Below are 18,203 nucleotides of genomic sequence, written 5' to 3' on the forward strand. Positions count from 1 at the left end.
TTTTTCTAAACTCTGGAATATAATAAGAAAACTGACAACCAAGGGGGTGCTTAATGAGGAAGGAAGCCTCCAAATATTGGTAACAACACAGTGGCATTTTTACTTAGCCACCTCCTGACACCCACCCCCATCCCCTCTGCTGTGAGGCAGCCATGGGGTTGGTGCCTGATGCGAGAAGAGGCAAAACTAACTTTTCTCTCAAAGAATTGTGATTGTGTCCTTCTGCATGTATGATGACCCCACGAAGGATCAGCTCACAGGCCTGTCTTTGTTTCACTCCCCTGGGAACCTTATAGGGCTGGAGTGGTCTCCATAGCAATGCCTGTCAAGATCACTTAAAGGCATTTACTAGTCTCAGCTGCCCAGCACAAGGAATAACAGATGCGTCAAGAAGCAGACAGACTGAAAAGCCTAGGAAGGTGGAGGCTGGAGGAGACACATAGGGGAATACGGCTTTGAAATGCTCTGACATATACTGAGGAATCTGGAGTACCACATGCAAGCCCAGGGCTGTACACATGCTCATAAAGACCTGAGATGACCTTAAACTTTAATATCTGGCTGATCTTTAGGCTGGTTTTCTCTAAGTAGTAAATGAATGCTAAAATGAAGAAGTTGTAAACAGCCTGATAAAGTGTTGAAGGAGTGCCCCAATGAAGAGCCAATCTGCAAAGGCTGGGAGAGTATTATTTAATTTTGCCCCCAGCTGTTTAAGAAAACCTCTGTCAAATCACTAGCTGACCACTAAACTAGTAAAATAGACTTTATTGACCACACGTGACAAAGAACAATCTTACAAAATAGTTTAGAAAAGTTATGAAGTAATGAAACAACTGCATCCATAACAAGCAGCAACAAGAAACTCTACAGAGTGGGAAGAATATGATTTCCAGATTTATGACATTATGGTATTCAAAATGTTCAATTTTCAACAAAAAATTATGAGGTATACAAAGGTACAAGAAAGTGCCCCATTCACAGTAAGCTGTCTCCAAGGAAGTAAAGTCATTGGACTTACTAGACAAAGACTTTAAATCAATAGTCTTAAATATGCTTAAAGAAATAAAAAATGAAAACTAAAATCATGTACAATAAAAGCAAAGAAACTAGAAGAACAACATCTCACCAAATAAAGGCTATCAATAAAGTTACAATATAAAAAGGAACTAGATAGAAATGTTAGAGTGGAAAATGTAATTACTGAAATTTAAAAAATCACTAAAGGCGTTCAACAGCAGACATCAACAGATAGAAAAAAGAATCAGCAACCACGAAGACAATCATTTGAAATTATAGAGTGTGAAGAGCAAAAATGAAAAAAAAAAAAGAATAAGGAAAAGTGAACAGAACCTAAGGGACTCACAGGTCACCATCAAGCTGACCAGTATATTCAGAATTTAGCAGGCAGAAGGACGAGAAAATTGAAGATAGGCCAATTAATATTATGCAGTCTGAGGAGCAGAAAGAAAAGAGAATGCAGGCAAATGATCTGAGCCTATAAAGCCTCTGCACACTGTCAAGTGTACTAACATATGCATAATGGGAGTCTTCAAAGGAACACAGAGAGAGAAAGAGACAGTAAGAATATGTGGTGAAATAACAGATGAAAACTCCCCCAAATTTGATAAAAATCCACAAATCTACACATTTCAGAAGCTCAATGAACTCCAAGCAGGATAAACTCAGTGAGATCCACACCAAGACAGATTATAATGAAACTGTTGAAATAGACAGAGAGAATCTGGCTAGCAGCAAGTAACAAGTAACTCACTATACATTATATTAATATAAATAATCCTCATTGAGATTAACAGCTTACTTTATACCACAAACCATTGAGGCTAGTCAGCAGTGGTATGACACATTTAAAGTGCTGCAAGAATAAAAGCTGTAAACCAAAAGTTCTATAGCCAGAAAGTCTATACTTCAGAAAGGAGCTTTGGAGTTTTGCTAAATGGAAAGTGTTCTGGAGATTGGTTGTTCATGAGAATGAATGTTCTTAACGCTATCATCTGCTACCATTAAAAATAGTTAAGATGGTAAATTCTGTGTTACATGTACTTTATCACAATTAATACATTAAAATAAATGAAGCAGAAATTAAGACATTACCAGATAATTAAAAGCTGAGGGAGTTCATTGCTGGTATATTCTTCCTACAAAAAATACAATGTGCATCATTCAGGCTGAAATAAAAGGGCACTAGACAATAGCTCTCAGCCATATAAAAAATTATATGTAAAGAACATTAGTAAAGGCATCAAGAAAATTCAATGAGGGAAAGAATAGACTCTTTATCAAATGTAGCTGGGAAAACTGGGTATACATGCTAAAGAATAAAGTTAAAGCCATACCTCACACCCCATAAAAAAATTAACACAAAGTGGATTAAAGACCTATATGTAAGGGGTAAAATATAAAACTCTTAGAAGAAAATAAAGTGGACTCTCTTTTAATTGATTTTTCTGTTTGTCTGTGTTTGAATAAATACATCCCTCTTTTAATCACTGTAGCTTTAAAGTATTTCTTGATGTCTAGTAGTTCAAGTCCTCCAATTTTGTGGTTTTCAAGACTGGAGTATTTTTGGTACTTAATATTTCCACATACATTTTAGAAGGAGGATTTCAGTTTCCACACAAAAAAAGTCCTTCTAGGATTTTGATCAGAATTATTTTGACTACATGAATCATTTTGTGGACAAATGGCATCTTAGCAATTTTCTCTTCTAATCTATAAATATAGAATAATTGTCCACTTAATTTGTTTCAGTAAAGTTTTGTAATTTTGAATATTGAGATTTTGTATATCCTTTATTTTATTTATATCTGGCAATTTTGTGTTTTTTTATGCTATTGTACATAGTACTGTTTATTTATTTTTATTTCAGCGTATTATGGGGGTAAAAATGTTTAGGTTATATATATTGCTTTTGCTGCACCTGAGTCAGAGCTTGTCCATCCCCCAGATGGTGCACACTGCACCCATTAGGTGTGAATATACCCATCCCGTCCTACCCTCTCCCATCTGCCTGATGCCAGATGAATGTTATTGCTATATGTGCACTTAGGTGTTATCAGTTAAAACCAATCTGATGGTGAGTACACATGATTCTTATTTTTCCATTCTTGGGATACTTCACTTAGTAGAATGGGTTCCAGCTCTATCCAGGAAAATACAAGAGGTGCTATGTCACCATTGTTTTTTGTGGCTGAGAACTCCATGGTATACATATACCACATTTTATTAATCCACTCATGTATTGATGGGCACTTGGGTTGTTTCCATAGCTTTGCAATTATGAATTGTGCTGCTATAAACATTCTAGTGTAGATGTCTTTTTTTTCATAAAATGTCTTTTTTTCTTTTGGGTATATGTCCAGTAATGGGATTGCTGGATCAAATGGTAGTTCTACTTGTATCTCTTTGAGGTATCTCCACATTGCTTTCCACAGAGGTTATACTACTTTGCAGTCTCATGAGCAGTGTATGAGTCTTCCTCTCTCTTCCATACATGCCAACATTTATTGTTTTGGGACTTTTTTCTTTTTTATTTCAGCATATTATTTTTTTTATTTTTTGAGACAGAGTCTCACTTGGTTGCCCGGGCTAGAGTGCTGTGGTGTCAGCCTAGCTCACAGCAACCTCAAACTCCTGGACTCAAGTGATCCTACTGTCTCAGCCTGTTGAGTAGCTGGGAAGGCATGTGCCACCATGCCCAGCTAATTTTGTCTCTATATTTTTAGTTGTCCAGCTAATTTCTTTCTATTTTTTTTTAGTAGATACAGGGTCCCACTCTTGCTCAGGCTGGTCTCAAACTCCTGAGCTCAAATGATCCACACGCTTCAGCCTCCCAAGTGCTAGGATTACAGGTGTGAGCTACCATGCCCGGCCGCTAACAGCCCTTTATCAGATGTGTAGCATGTGAATATTTTCTCTCATTCTGTATGTTGTCTGTTTGCTCTCATGGTAGTTTCCTTGGCTGTGTAGAAGCTTTTTAACTTGATCAGGTCCCATTTATTTATTTTTGTTGTTGCTGTGATTGCCTTTGGGGTCTTCTTCATAAATTCTTTGCCTAGGCCAATATCCATAAGAGTTTTCCAAAATTTTCTTCAAGAATTCTTATAGTTTTATGCCTTAGGTTTAAGTCTTTTATTCATCATGAGTTGATTTTTGTAACAGCTGAGAGGGTCTGCAGCCCAGCCCGGGCTGTTAGCGGCCGGGCATAGTGGCTCACACCTGTAATCCTAGCACTTGGGAGGCTGAGGCGGGTGGATCTTTGAGCTCAGGAGTTTGAGACCAGCCTGAGCAAGAGCGGGACCCTGTATCTACTAAAACAAATAGAAAGAAATTAGCTGGACAACTAAAAATACAAAGACAAAATTAGCTGGGCATGGTGGCACATGCCTTCCCAGCTACTCAACAGGCTGAGACAGTAGGATCACTTGAGCCCAGGAGTTTGAGGTTGCTGTGAGCTAGGCTGACACCACAGCACTCTAGCCCGGGCAACCGAGTGAGACTCTATCTCAAAAAATAAAAAAAATAAAGTCTTCTACATGTGACTATCCAGTTTTCCCAGCACCATTTATTGAATAAGGATTCTTTCCCTCGATGTATGTTTTTGTCTGCTTTGTCAAAGATTAGATGGCTATATGAGGATGGTTTTATAGCTGGGTTCTCAGTTCTGTTCCATTGGTCTATGTCTCTGTTCTTGTGCCAGTACCATGCTGTTTTAGTTACTATAGCCTTGTATATTAGCTTGAAGTCTGGGAAATTTATGACTCCCAATTTGTTCTTTTTGCTCAAGATTGTTTTTGCTATATGGGGTCTTCTCTGGTTCCATATGAAGTGTAGAATTATTTTTTCTAGATCTGTGAAAAATGACGTTGGTATTTTAATAGGGACTTCATTGAATCTGTAGATCACTTTGGGTACCATAGACATTTTAACAATGTTGATTCTGCTGACCCATGAGCATGGTGTGATTTTCCACCTGTTTATGTCCTCTGCTATTTCCTTCCACAGTAGTTCTCCCTGCAGAGGTCTTTCACCTCTTTAGTTAAATATATTCCTAGATATTTTGCTACACACGGGCACATGGAGTGGTATAATGGACATTGAAGTCTCACAAGGGGGGAGAGTGGAAGGGGGTGAGGGTACTAGGTTAACAAAACAGAGTTAATTAAACAAGTTATTTCTTCTCACTGTTTATTGGTCATATATAGAAATGTTACTTTTTTGTATATTGACATTGCCAATGTCAATATTGGCATTGTACACATAAGTAGCATACATTGTACCCACAGTTAATTTTTCATCCCTCATCCCTTATATATTGTCTATTTACTCTTTTGAGTATTTCCTTTGCTGTGTAGAAGCTTTTTAGTTTGTTTATGTCCCAATTTTTAAAAATTCCATTTGGTTTCGGGATGTTAGTCATAAACTTTTTGCTACTTAGCCAATGTCCAGAAGAATTTTTCCTAGGTTTTCTCCTATGATTTTTATTGTTTCAAATCTTACATTTAAATCTTTAATCCATCTTGAGTTAATTTTTGTATATGATGAGAGATAGGGATCCAGTTTCATTCTTGTGTATATGGCTGTCCAATTTTCTCAGCACCATTTATTAAATAGTGTGTCCTTTGTATGTTTTTGTCTGGTTTGTTGAAGATAAGTTTGTTGTAGGCATATAGTTTTATTTCTAGGTTCTCTATTCTGCTCTGTTGATCAACGTGTCTACTTTTATACCAGTACCATGCAGTTTTGGTTACTATGGCCTTGTAGTATTATTTGAAGTCAGGTAATACGATGCCTTCAGTTTTGTTCTTTTTCCTTAGAATTACTTTGGCTATTTGGGCTCTTTTATGGTTCCCATAGCAATTTTAGGATTATTTTTTCTATTTCTGTGAAGAATGTCATTGATATTTTGATGCGGATTGTATTGAATCTGTAGATTTCTTTGGGTAGTATGGACATTTTAACAATATTGATTCTTCCAATCCATGAGCAAAGAACATATTGCCATTACTTTGTGTCCTCTTTAATGTCTTTCACCAATATTTTATAGTTTTTATTGAAGAGATCTTTCACTTCTTTGGTTAAGTTTATTCCTAGGTATTTTATTTTATTTGGAGTTATTGTAAATGAGATTGATATTTTGGTTTCTTTTTCAGATTGTACACTGTTGGCATATAGAAGCGTGATTGATTTTTGTGTGCTGATTTTGTATTCTGCAACTTTACTGAATTTGTTTATCAGTTCTAATAGTTTTAGGGTGGAATCTTTAGGTTTCTCTAGATATAAGACCCTATCATCTGCAAAGAAGGATAATTTGACTTCTTCCTTTGCAATTTGGATGCCCTTTCTTTCTTCCTCTTGTCTCATTGCTCTGGCTAGAACTTCCAGTGGTGAATAACAGTGGTGAAAGTGAGAGTCTTTGTCTTGTTCCAGATCTTAAGGAAAGGCTTTCAGTTTTTCTACATTCAGTATGATACTAGCTGTGGGTCTGTCATACATGGCTTTAATTATGTGACATATGTTTATTTTATACCCAGTTTTCTGAGAGTTTTTATCATGAAGGGGTGTTAAATTTTATTTAATGCTTTTTCAGTAGCAGTTGAAATGATCATATGGTTTTTGTGTTTCATTTTGTTGATATGATGTATCATGTTGATTGATTTGCATATTTTGAACCATCCCTGCATCCCTGAAATGAATCCCACTTGATCATGATGACTAATGTTTTCAATGGTTGTTGAATTCAATTTGCTAGTATTTTGTTAAGGATTTTTGCATCTATGTTTATCAGAGATATTGGCTTATAGTTTTCTTTTCTTGTGTCCTTGTCTGATTTTTACATCAGGGATACTGGTCTCTAAAATGGATTTGGGGGTATTCCCTCCTCCTCAATATTTTAGAATAGTTTTAGTAGGATGGGGATTAGATTTCTTTGAATGTTTGGTAAAATTCAGCAGTGAAACCATTAGGTTCTGGGCTTTTCTTTAATGAAAGACTTTTTATTACTGCTTCTATCTCATTACTTGATACTGGTCTATACAGGTTTTGGATTTCTTTCTGGTTCAATCTTGGTAGGTTGTATGTGTCTAGGAACTTATCCATTTCTTCTAGGCTTTCCAATTTATTGGCATATATTTGCTCAGAGTCATCTCTAATGATCCTTTGAATTTCTGCAGTATCAGTTGTAATGTCTCCTTTTTCATCTTTGATTTTATTTATTTGGTTCTTCTCTCCTTTTTTCTTAGTCTGGCTAAAAGTTTGTCAATTTTGCTTATTCGAAAAAACAACTTTTCATTTTCTTGATCTTTTGTATTTTTTGCTTTAATTTCATCTATTTCCACTCTGATCTTTATTATTTCTTTTGTTCTACTAATTTTGGTTTTGATTTGCTCTTATTTTTCTAGCTTTTTGAGATCTATCATAAAGTTGTTTATTTGACTTTTTTTACTTTTTAATATAGGCACTTATTGCTATAAACTTTTTTCTTAGTACTGCTTTTTCTGTATCCCATAGGTTTTTGTATGTTGTGTTTTCATTCTCATTTGTTACAAGAAATTTTTAAATTTCGTTCTTAATCTCTTCATAGACCCGCTGGTCATTTAAGAGCATATTGTTTAATTTCCATTGTTTGCATAGTTTCCAATGTTCCTCTTGTTACTGATTTCTAGTTTTATTCCATTATGGTCAGAAAAAATACTTGATATGATTTCAATTTTTTTGAGTTTTTTAAGACTTGTTTTGTGTTCTAACATATTGTCTAACCCTGAGAATCATCTATGTGCTAAAGGGAAGAATATGTATTCTGCAGCTATTGGATGAAATGTTCTGTAACTTTCCATAGTCCAGTTGGTCTATAGTTCATATTAAATCTAACATTTCTTTGTTGATTTTCTATCTGGATGATCTGTCCATTGCTGAAAGTGGAGGGTTGCGTTCTCCAACTATTATCATATTGGACTCTATCTCTCTCTTTAGCTCTGTTAATATTTGCTTTATACTTCTAGGTGCTCCAGTGTTGGGTGCATATATATCTAGAATGGTTACATCCTCTTGTTGAATTGACCCTTTTACCATTACATCATGATATTTTTTTGTCTCATTTTACAGTTTTTTGTCTTAACATCTATTTTATCTGGTACAAGTATAGCTACTCCTGCTCTCTTTTGGTTTCCATTTACATGGAATATCTTTTTCCATCTCTTTATTTTTTGTCTGTGTGTCTCTTTATAGGTGAAGTGGGTTTCTTGTCGACAGTGTATAGTTGCATCTTATTTTTTTTTATCCAGTAAGCCACTCTGTCTTTTGACTGGAAAGTTTATATCATTTATATGCAATGTTATTATTGACAGGTACAACTACCTTATTGTTATTTGATTTCTAGTTGTTGTCCTCTCTTCCTTCCTTCCTTCCTTCCTTTCCATCTGCCTTTGTGTAACAGCGATTTTCTCTCACAATGTGATTTAATTTCTTGCTTTTCATTTTTTATGTGTCTGTTGTATGTGTTTTTTTTTTTTTTTTTGAGACAGAGTCTCACTCTGTTGCCCAGGCTAGAGTGAGTGCCGTGGCGTTAGCCTAGCTCACAGCAACCTCAAACTCCTGAGCTCAAGCGATCCTCCTGTCTCAGCCTCCCGAGTAGCTGGGACTACAGGCATGCGCCACCATGCCCGGCTAATTTTTTCTATATATATTTTTAGCTGTCCATATAATTTCTTTCTATTTTTAGTAGAGGTGGGGTCTCGCTCTTGCTCAGGCTGGTCTCGAACTCCTGAGCTCAAACGATCCGCCCACCTCGGCCTCCCAGAGTGCTAGGATTACAGGCGTGAGCCACCGCGCCCGGCCTGTTGTATGTGTTTTGATTTGAGGTTTCCATAAGGCTTGCAATAACATCTTATAACCAATTATTTTAAACATATGACTACTAACTCTGCTTTAAAAAAAAATAAAAAATAAGCAAAGAAAAAGCTGAAAAACTCTACATTTTATATTCATCCCTCCCTGCTTTTTGACATTTTTGTTTTCATTTATATCTTTTTATATTATCTGTCTCTTAAGAGTGGTTGTAGTTACTATTTTTGATAGGTTTATCTTTAGTCTTCCTACTAAAGATAGAAGTGGTTTATACAGTACAATTAGGGCAATAGAGTATTCTGTATTTGTGTAGTTAATGTTAACAGTGAGTTGTATACCTTCAGAAGATTTCTTATTATTCATTAAAGTCCTTTTCTTTTGGATTGAAGAACTTCTTTTAGCATTTCTTGTAGAAAAAATCTGGTGTTGATGAAATCCGTCAGCTTTTGTTTGTCTGGGAATGTCTTTAATTCTTCTTCATGTTTGAAGGATATTTTTGTAGGATATAGTATTCTAGGATTAAGGTTTTTTTTCCCCTCCAGCACTCTGAATATGTCATACAACTCTCCTAGGCTGTAAAGTTTCCACTAAGAAATCTGCTGCCAGACATATTGGAGCTCCTTTACATGTTGTTTTTTTTTTTTTTTTTTTTTTTTTTTTTCTCACTTCCCTTAGAACTCTTTCTTTATCCATGACCTTTGGGAGCTTGATTATTAAATGCCTTGAAGTAGTATTGCTTGTGTTTAATCTGCTTGGTGTTCTATGGTCTTTTTGTAGCTGACTATTGATATATTTCTCTATGTCATAAAGCTCCCTGCTATTATTTCTTTCAATAAACTTTCTTCCCCAATTTCTTTCTCTGTCCTCTGTAAGGCCAACTACTCTTAGATTTGATCTTTTGAGGCTATTTTTTAGATGTTGTAGGCATGTTTCATTTTTTTTTCTCTTCTGAACAGTCAAACTGTCTTCAAGCTCACTAATTCTTTCATCTGAATGATCAGTTCTGCTGCTGAGAGACTCTGATGCATTCCTCATTTTGTCAATTGAATTTTTCAGTTCCAAAATGTCTACTTTTTAAAAAAAAATTGTTACAATCTCTTTGTTAATTTTTTCTGATAGGCTTCTGAATTCCTTCTATGTGCCTTATTGGAGTACACTGAGCTTTCTGAGAACAGATATTTTGAATTCTCTGAAAGGTCATATGTCTCCATCACATCAGAATTGGTCACTGGTGCCTTATTTAATTTGTTGGGTGAGGTCATGTTTTCTTGGACGTTTTTGTTGCTTGTGGATGATCATCAATGTCTGGGCATTGAAGAGTTAGGTATTTTTTCTAATCTTCACAGTCTGGGCTTGTTTGAACCTATCCTTGAGAAGGATTTCCAGGTATTCAAGAATTGAGTGTTGTGATCTATTTCTTTGGTCACTGCAGCTGTATTAGCACTAGGGGGCACACCAAGCCCAGTAACAATGTGACTCTGGCAGACTCCTGTTGGTACTACCCTGGTAGACTGCACTAATATATACAGGAGAATACCCTGCATTACCAAAGTTTCTTCTCACTGTCTTCCCTCACTTTCCCTCAAACAGAACAAGTCTCTTTATGCTGGGCTTCCTGGAGTTGGTTTAGGGGTGATGTGGGCACTCCCTCATGGCTTCCATAGTTGGGACTACTGTGTCACACTTGAACTCAGCACAGTCTTACCCAAGGCCCATGGTGACTGCTGCCTAGCTACCAGTGTTTATTCAAGGGCCAAGGGCTCCTAAGTCAGTAGGTGATGTATCCTTTACATTCAGGGCAGCAGGTTCCCTTCTGGCCCAGGGTGGTTCTAGAAATGCTGTCCAGGAGCTAAGTCCTGGAATCAGGAGCTTTAGGAATCTGCTTGCTACTTTATTTAACTGTGGCTGGTACCCAGGTTGCATGACAAAGTGCTCTGTCACCTTCACCTTCCCTTTCCTTTCACCAAGGGGAAGAGGTCTCTCCCCAGCTGGGCTGCCTGGGGTTGCAAGGGGGTGATGCAGACAGTCACTTGGCTGCCACTGCTGGTATCTCACTGGGTCAAGTACACCCCAAGTCCACTGGCTCACAGCCCAGGGCAACTGCAGGAATTGCCCAAGGATTGCACAGTTTGTCTCCTCACTGCCTTAGAAATATATTCTGAGCCCCAGGCCACTTTCATCAGCCAGCATTTGAGCTAGCTGCAACTCAGTTTCCTACCACTAAGGTGGAGGAGTCCCTTCTGGACAGGGCTGGTCTAAATTCTCCCTCCATGGGTGCCAGAAGATTTTGCCCTCTGTTGTGTTCCCCTGGGACAGGGTGGCCCTGAGTTCCCATGCAAAGTCCCACAATCACTTCACTGTCCCTCCCCCAAGCACCTGTCCCTGGTGCAGTACTGCCCAGGGGAATGGGGGAGTGGTGGCACTGGCGAGGCAAGACTGCCTTTTCTACCCTCTTAAGTGCCTCTTTCCTTGATATAATGTTAACACAAGGTGTTGCCACTGCTCATCTGATTTTTGATTATTATGAAGGTGCTTTCTTGCATGGATAGTTGTTCAATTTAGTGTTCCTGTAGGGGGATGATTGCTGGAAGGTTCTATTCAGCCATCTTGCTCCACCTCTTCCCAGTGACTGTACTCTAATCAAATTTAAAAGCAAACCAAAATTTAGAACCACTCTGTGGAAAAATTCAAACTGTTTTTCCCTGCTCTCACATCACAACAATCAACACAGAAGACTTCTGTGACAAAATGTCAGAGATTTTTCTCCACCAAGAAGCAAGGAATCAATTCTGCAGTAGACACCACCTGGGTGTCTTCTAATTCAATTCGAACACTATCTTCTTGGAGATAGTATCATATCCCACAGGTTGAGGGCTCAGTCCCCAAGACTGCCCCCCCCCCACTGCTGACGCCAATCTCAAGCCCCAGATAATTTTGCCTGTGTTTCTAACCAACTGGCTATAAATCAGGGTTCCCACGACCACTTCCTAAGGTTCAATTAACTTGCTAGAACAGCTTGTAGAACTCAGGGAAACACTTAATGTTTACCAGTTTATTACAAAGGATATTTTTTAAAGTTCAGATAACCAGATAAAAAGATACATACGGTGAGGTCTAGAAGGGTCTCAAGTGCAGGAGCTTCTGAGCTTCTGTTTCTGTGGATTTGGGGTGCACCATCCCCCTCATACCCTCCCAACCCCACTCACATGGATGAGTTCTTGTTCACCTTTCTGTAAGCCTCCATGTGTTTAGCTATCGGAAGCTCTCTGAACCCAGTCCTTTTGGGACTTTATGGCAGCTTCATTTTGTAGACATGATTGATTAAATCATTTGCCATTGCTGACCAACTTAACCTTTAGCCTCCCTACCGATAATATACTTGTACATTTACAAAAACCTAAAGATTCCACCCAGAAACTGTTAGATCTGATAAACAAATTATGTAAAGTTGCAGGATACAAAATCAACATGCTAAAATTAATAGCATTTCTATACACCAATAATGAACTAGACAAGGAAGTAATTAAAAAAAGTAATCTCATTTATATTAGCTACAAAAAAAATCTAAAAACCCAGGGTTCTATTCAGCCATCTTGCTCCACCTTCTCCTAGTGACTGTACTCTAATGAAAGGAAGTGAAAGATCTCTACAAAAGAAATTATAAAATATTGATGAAAATAATTGAAGAGGATGCAAACAAATGGAAAAAGATTCCATGCTCATGGATTGGAAGAATTAATATTATTAAAATGATGATACTTCTCAAAGTAATCTACAGATTCAATACAATATCTATTAAAATATCAATGTCATTTTTCATAGAATTAGAAAAAAAAATCCTAAAATTCATATGGAACCGCAAAAGAGCCCATATAGCCAAAGTAGTTCTGAGCAAAAAGAACAAAGTTGGAGGCATTACATTGCCTGACTTCAAAATATATTACAAGGCTATAGTAATCAAAACAGAATGTTATTTGTATAAGCACAGATACATAGACCAATGGAACAGAATAAGGTATCCAGAAATAAATCCATATATTTATAATGAACTGATTTTTGACAATGATGTCAAGAACATGCATGGGGGAAAAGATGTCCACTTTAATAAATAGTGCTTAGAAAATTTGATATCTATATGCAAAACAATAAATAAAACTAGACCCCTATCTCTCACCCTATATAAAAATCAACACAAAATGCATTAAAAACTTAAACATAAGACTCCAAACTATAAAACCATTAGAAGAAATCATAGGAGAAACACTCTAGAACACTGGTCTAGGCACTGGTCTAAGTCTCATAAGGGACTTATCCAGATATACAAGGAACTCAAACAATGCAACAATAAAAAAAAAATCCCATTAAAAAATGGGCAAAGGATAAACAGCAATACCATAATAGCTGGAGACTTCAACACCCCTCTGACAGGACAGAACAGAACCTCCAAACAGAAAACAAACAAAGAAACAATGGATTTAAACAGAACTCTAGAACAAATGGGCCTGACTGACACTTACAAAACATTTTACCCAAAAACCACTGAATGTATATTTTTCTCATCAGCTCATGGGACATTCTCTAAGACTGACCATATCCTAGGCCACAAAGTATGTCTCAACAAATTTAAAAAATAGAAATACCATGCATCTTCTCAGACTACAGTGGAATAAAATTAGAAATCAATCCCAACAGAAACACTCATCTCTACACAAAGTCATGGAAACTAAGCAGCCTTCTGGTGAATGATTATTTCATTAAAGAGGAAATCAGGATGAAAAAAGATTCTTTGAACTAAATGATAAAGGAGACACAAGGTATCAAAATCTGTGGGACACAGCCAAAGAAGTCCTGAGAGGAAAATTTATATCCTTAAATGCCTACACCCAAAAGACAGAAAGATCACAAATAAAGAATCTAATGAATCATCTTAAAGAACTGGAAAAGGATGAGCAAACTGACACCCAACCCAGCAGAAGAAAAGAAATAACAAAGATCAGAGCAGAACTAAATGAAATTTATAACAGAAAACTATACAGAAGATTAATAAAACAAAAAGTTGTTTCTTTGAAAAAATAAAAAAAAAATTGACATGCCTCTGGCTAGATTAATAGAAGCAGAAAAGAAAGAACTCTAATAAGCTCTATCAGGAATGAAAAAGGAGAAATTACAACTGATGCCATGGAAATGCAAAATATCATCTGTGAATACTATAAAAACCTCTGTGCACATAAACTGGAAAATGTGGAGGAAATGGACAAATTCTTAGAAACACACAGCCTCCCTAGGCTCAATCAGGAAGTAATAGAATTCCTGACAGACCAATATCAAGTACCAAAATTGAAACAGCAATAAAAAAAACCTTGCAAAAAGAAAATTCCCAGACTAGGTGGTTTTACACCCAAATTTTATCAGACCTACAAAGAAGAATTGGTGCCTATCCTGCAGAAATTATTCCATAACATCAAGGAGAAAGGAATCCTCTCCAACACATTTTATGAAGCCAACATCACCCTGATACCAAAGCCAGGGAAGGACCAAACAAAAAAAAGGAAACTACAGATCAACATCACTTAAACATATAGATGCAAAAATTCTCAACAAAATCCTAGCAAATCGAATTCATGTGCTCATCAAAAAAATAATCCATCATGACCAAGTGGGTTTCATCCCAGAGATATAGGGATGGTTCAACATATGCAAATCTATAAATGTAATTCACCACATAAATAGAAATAAAAACAAAGACCATATGATCCCCTCAATAGATGCAGAAAAAGCATTTGACAAAATTCAACCCCTTTTATGATAAGAATGCTTAACAAAATAGGCATAGGTAAGACTTACCTAAAAATGATACAAGCCATATATGACAAACTCACAGCCAACATCATGCTGAATGGGGAAAAATTGAAAGCATTCCCACGTAGAACTGGAACCACAAAAGATTGTCCTGTATCACTTCTTCTATTCAACATAGTGGCGGAAGTCCTAGCCAGAGCAATCAGACAAGAGAAGGAAATCAAGGGCATCCAAATGGGGGCAGAAAAAGTCAAACTACCACTCTTTGCTGATGATATGATCTTATATCTAGAAAACCTGAAAGATTCTGCCATGATACTACTGGAATTGATAAACAAATGCAGCAAAGTCTCAGGTTACAAAAATCAATGTACAGAAATCAGTAGCATTCCTATATGTCAGAACAGTCAAACTGAGAACCAAATCAAAGACTTGATATCCTTACAATAGCAACAAAGAAAATAAAGTACCTAGGAATATATTTACCTAAGGAGACGAATGACCTCTACAGGGAGAACTATGGAACACCGAGGGAGGAAATAGCAGAGGATGTAAACAGGTGGAAAACCATACCATGCTCATGGGTCAGCAGAATCAACATTGTTAAAATGTCTATACTGCCCAAAGTGATCCACAGATTCAATGAAGTCCCTATTAAAATACCAACATCATTTTTCACAGATATAGAAAAAATAATTCTATCCTTCATATGGAAACAGAGAAGATCCCCTATAGCAAAAGTCATCTTTTTGTGTGATAACCTTTTATTTATATAGAATTATAAATTACAAACTATTATTTTGCTCAAACCTTTTAGCCACCATGTGAGGCAGACATGCTAGAGGGTATTAACTCCATTTCACAGGCAAGACTGGAAAAACTGTTCCCATATTTAGTATAAGACAGCTGGGATTTAAGCCCTGGGCTTCCATTCTCACAACTGTTTCTTTCTCATGACTTTGTGATACATGATTTTAAGGTAATCTGATTTCACAATGCTTTAAAATATAAGAGTAAAATCTATAACCTCTATTCCTGGCAGGTTAACTCTGGAGCCAACCAACCTAATTAATTCCTCATAATCTGGCACATTTCAGGCACTGTTATACCTGTAACTCAATTTCACAGCTATGTTTGAGGGCCCCATGGGCCAAAATTGCAGCAAAGCTGACCTGAAAGGAACAAGAAACCCAATGGCCAAGGCTGTTTCCAAATTTAACCTAGGCCTGGCACGTCCTCACCAATTGAGGCAACCAAGCAAAGGCCCGCTTAGAAGTGGACACTGATGAAAAAATACAAGGAGTATCAGACTGACTTCTTTAAGGTTAACATCCTCAGAAAGCCTATTGCTTGTCTTTACATTACCAGGAGGAAAAGGGGAAATACTTCTGGAGTCCAGAATATGCAAGATAAAGGTCAATCAAGCTGCCTGCCAGGTGCCCCAAAAGCCAAATAGCGCTAAGTTCATCCATGCCAAACCAAGAAAATGGTCCATTTCTTCCTGATCTTGGTTTTAAGGAGAAAGAAGATCATCACAGAAACCAGGAAATTCCATCCTGAATGGTGGAGGGGGAGGAATGGTGGGCATTTCCCAGACTTGATAGTGCAGGGCAACATAATCTGCCACTGTGAAGGGGAAAGCTATTTTGGTCAGCTTTGGTCTTCCACAAGACAATGGAAGCAGAGACTTCCAAGATCAGAGCTTGGGTGACCAATCCTGCAAAGAGCAAGACTTCCTCACAAGAAGTGCAAAGGTCCATGGGGAGAAGAGTCAATGAACACCCTAAAATTGTGAGCAAAATTTTGAGTATATGCATTTACTGGTCAAAGCGGTCCTTCATTCTCAAATCCTAAACTAGAAAAAGGGACTAAACCAATTGCAGACTAGGATACCAAAGCTGCCAGATGCACTTAGAGCCAGTCAAGTCTGAGAGTTCTCAAAGCCATCACTGAAAACTTGGAACATGAATTCAAAGAGACAACTGAACACTTGTTTTCACATTTTCCTTTCTAATTGTATTTCAAGTCTTTTCAAAGCAAAGCCCTGGGAATACCCAGATTCAAGTAGCCCCTGGGCTTGGTCCACTGTTGCAGGAGTCGTAGGGATCCTCATACACTTGCTTGAGTCATTCATTCACCAACGTTTAACTTCAAGATAGAAGATCTGACAAAGCAGGACTCCTTTCTCCATGCCATGTGATTTCAGAGGTGGCAGCAGCCAAAGTGGAAAACACTCGAATTTTTCCTTGGAACTGAACTGTGATGAGAGGTTCCTGCCATGAGCATAACTAACTGTCTTTTCCCTGACACTTCCCTTTGTTTTTGAAGATAGAGCAGAAAATAATCTTCTTTGAAGATACCTGATAATTCCAAAACCCCAAAACACATGCTTCCAATGCACCGTGCTGTCAGATATTCTGGGTCTAGTTCAGCTGGTGGATGAGCTGATTAATGTGTTCACTTCGAACCCATCTCCTTGAGGAAGCCCACTTTATTCTTGGTAGCATGACGGGCCACTGAGAGTTGGAAAGGATGCAAGAACCATGAGATCTCCTGGAAATGCTCCCCCAGGAAGGCAATTTCATTAATGAGCTCTTCCAAGCAATGACACCAAATTCCCCAGGTGCTCTTTGATCACTGTATTATCTGTCAGAGGAATGGTCTTATTCTTGACTTTGGCTTGTCCACGTTTCAAGATGAGTTCCCAGACAGACTTCAGATTTGGAAATCGCCAGGTCACATAAGGTTCCACCATACGCAGCAATTTTAGGCTCTGCGGGGTGACTCTAACAAAGACGCCACTGAAAATTTTCTTTAGGCGAAGTCTTGCGATTGTCTTTTGCACCAGTGAACTTACCCCATTAATCCTTTGGATGCATACAACAAAGATCAAGGAATGTTTATCTGGCAATTCCAAGGCATGAGGTTTCACTTCTAGTTCTCTGAGATGCACCCTGTCACATTGCTGCCACAAGGAATCATGTAGAAATGATTCCAGTTGCTTAAACCTGGGCCCTTTTCCTTTCCTCTGCTCTTTCTTTGCCAAAAGTGCCTGCTTTGCCTGGGTGGCTTTGAGGACTTGGTAAGCTTTCCTCTTTTTCAGGAGATTTTCTGGAACCAAAGAGATTTTTTTTTTCCTTTCCTCTTTCTCCGCCATCTTTCTCAGCAAAAGCAATCTTAAGCAAAAAGAACAAATTGGAAGTCATAAATTTCCTAGACTTCAAGCTATACAACAAGGCTATAGTAACTAAAACAGCATGGTACTGGCACAAGAACAGAGACATAGACCAATGGAACAGAACTGAGAACCCAGGTATAAAACCATCCTCATGGCCGGGCGCAGTAGCTCATGCCTGTAATCCTAGCACTCTGGAAGGCTGAGGTATTTGGATCGTTTGAGTGCAGAAGTTCAAGACCAGGCTCAGCAAGAACGAGACCTCCATCTCTACTAAAAAAAAAAAAAAAGAAATAAATTATATGGACAACTAAAAATATATATAGAAAAAATTAGCCGGGCATGGTGGCGCATGCCTGTAGTCCCA

General features: G+C 37.6%; 1 pseudogene; it reads right to left on the reverse strand.

Annotated features, from left to right (window-relative positions):
- Positions 1 to 17,084: 17,084 nt before the first annotated feature.
- On the reverse strand, positions 17,085 to 17,818 carry LOC138395802 (ribosomal protein uL30-like; annotated as a pseudogene).
- Positions 17,819 to 18,203: the final 385 nt, after the last annotated feature.

This window comes from Eulemur rufifrons, chromosome 15, assembly GCF_041146395.1.
Source record: "Eulemur rufifrons isolate Redbay chromosome 15, OSU_ERuf_1, whole genome shotgun sequence".
Classification (NCBI taxonomy): Eukaryota; Metazoa; Chordata; class Mammalia; order Primates; family Lemuridae; genus Eulemur; species Eulemur rufifrons.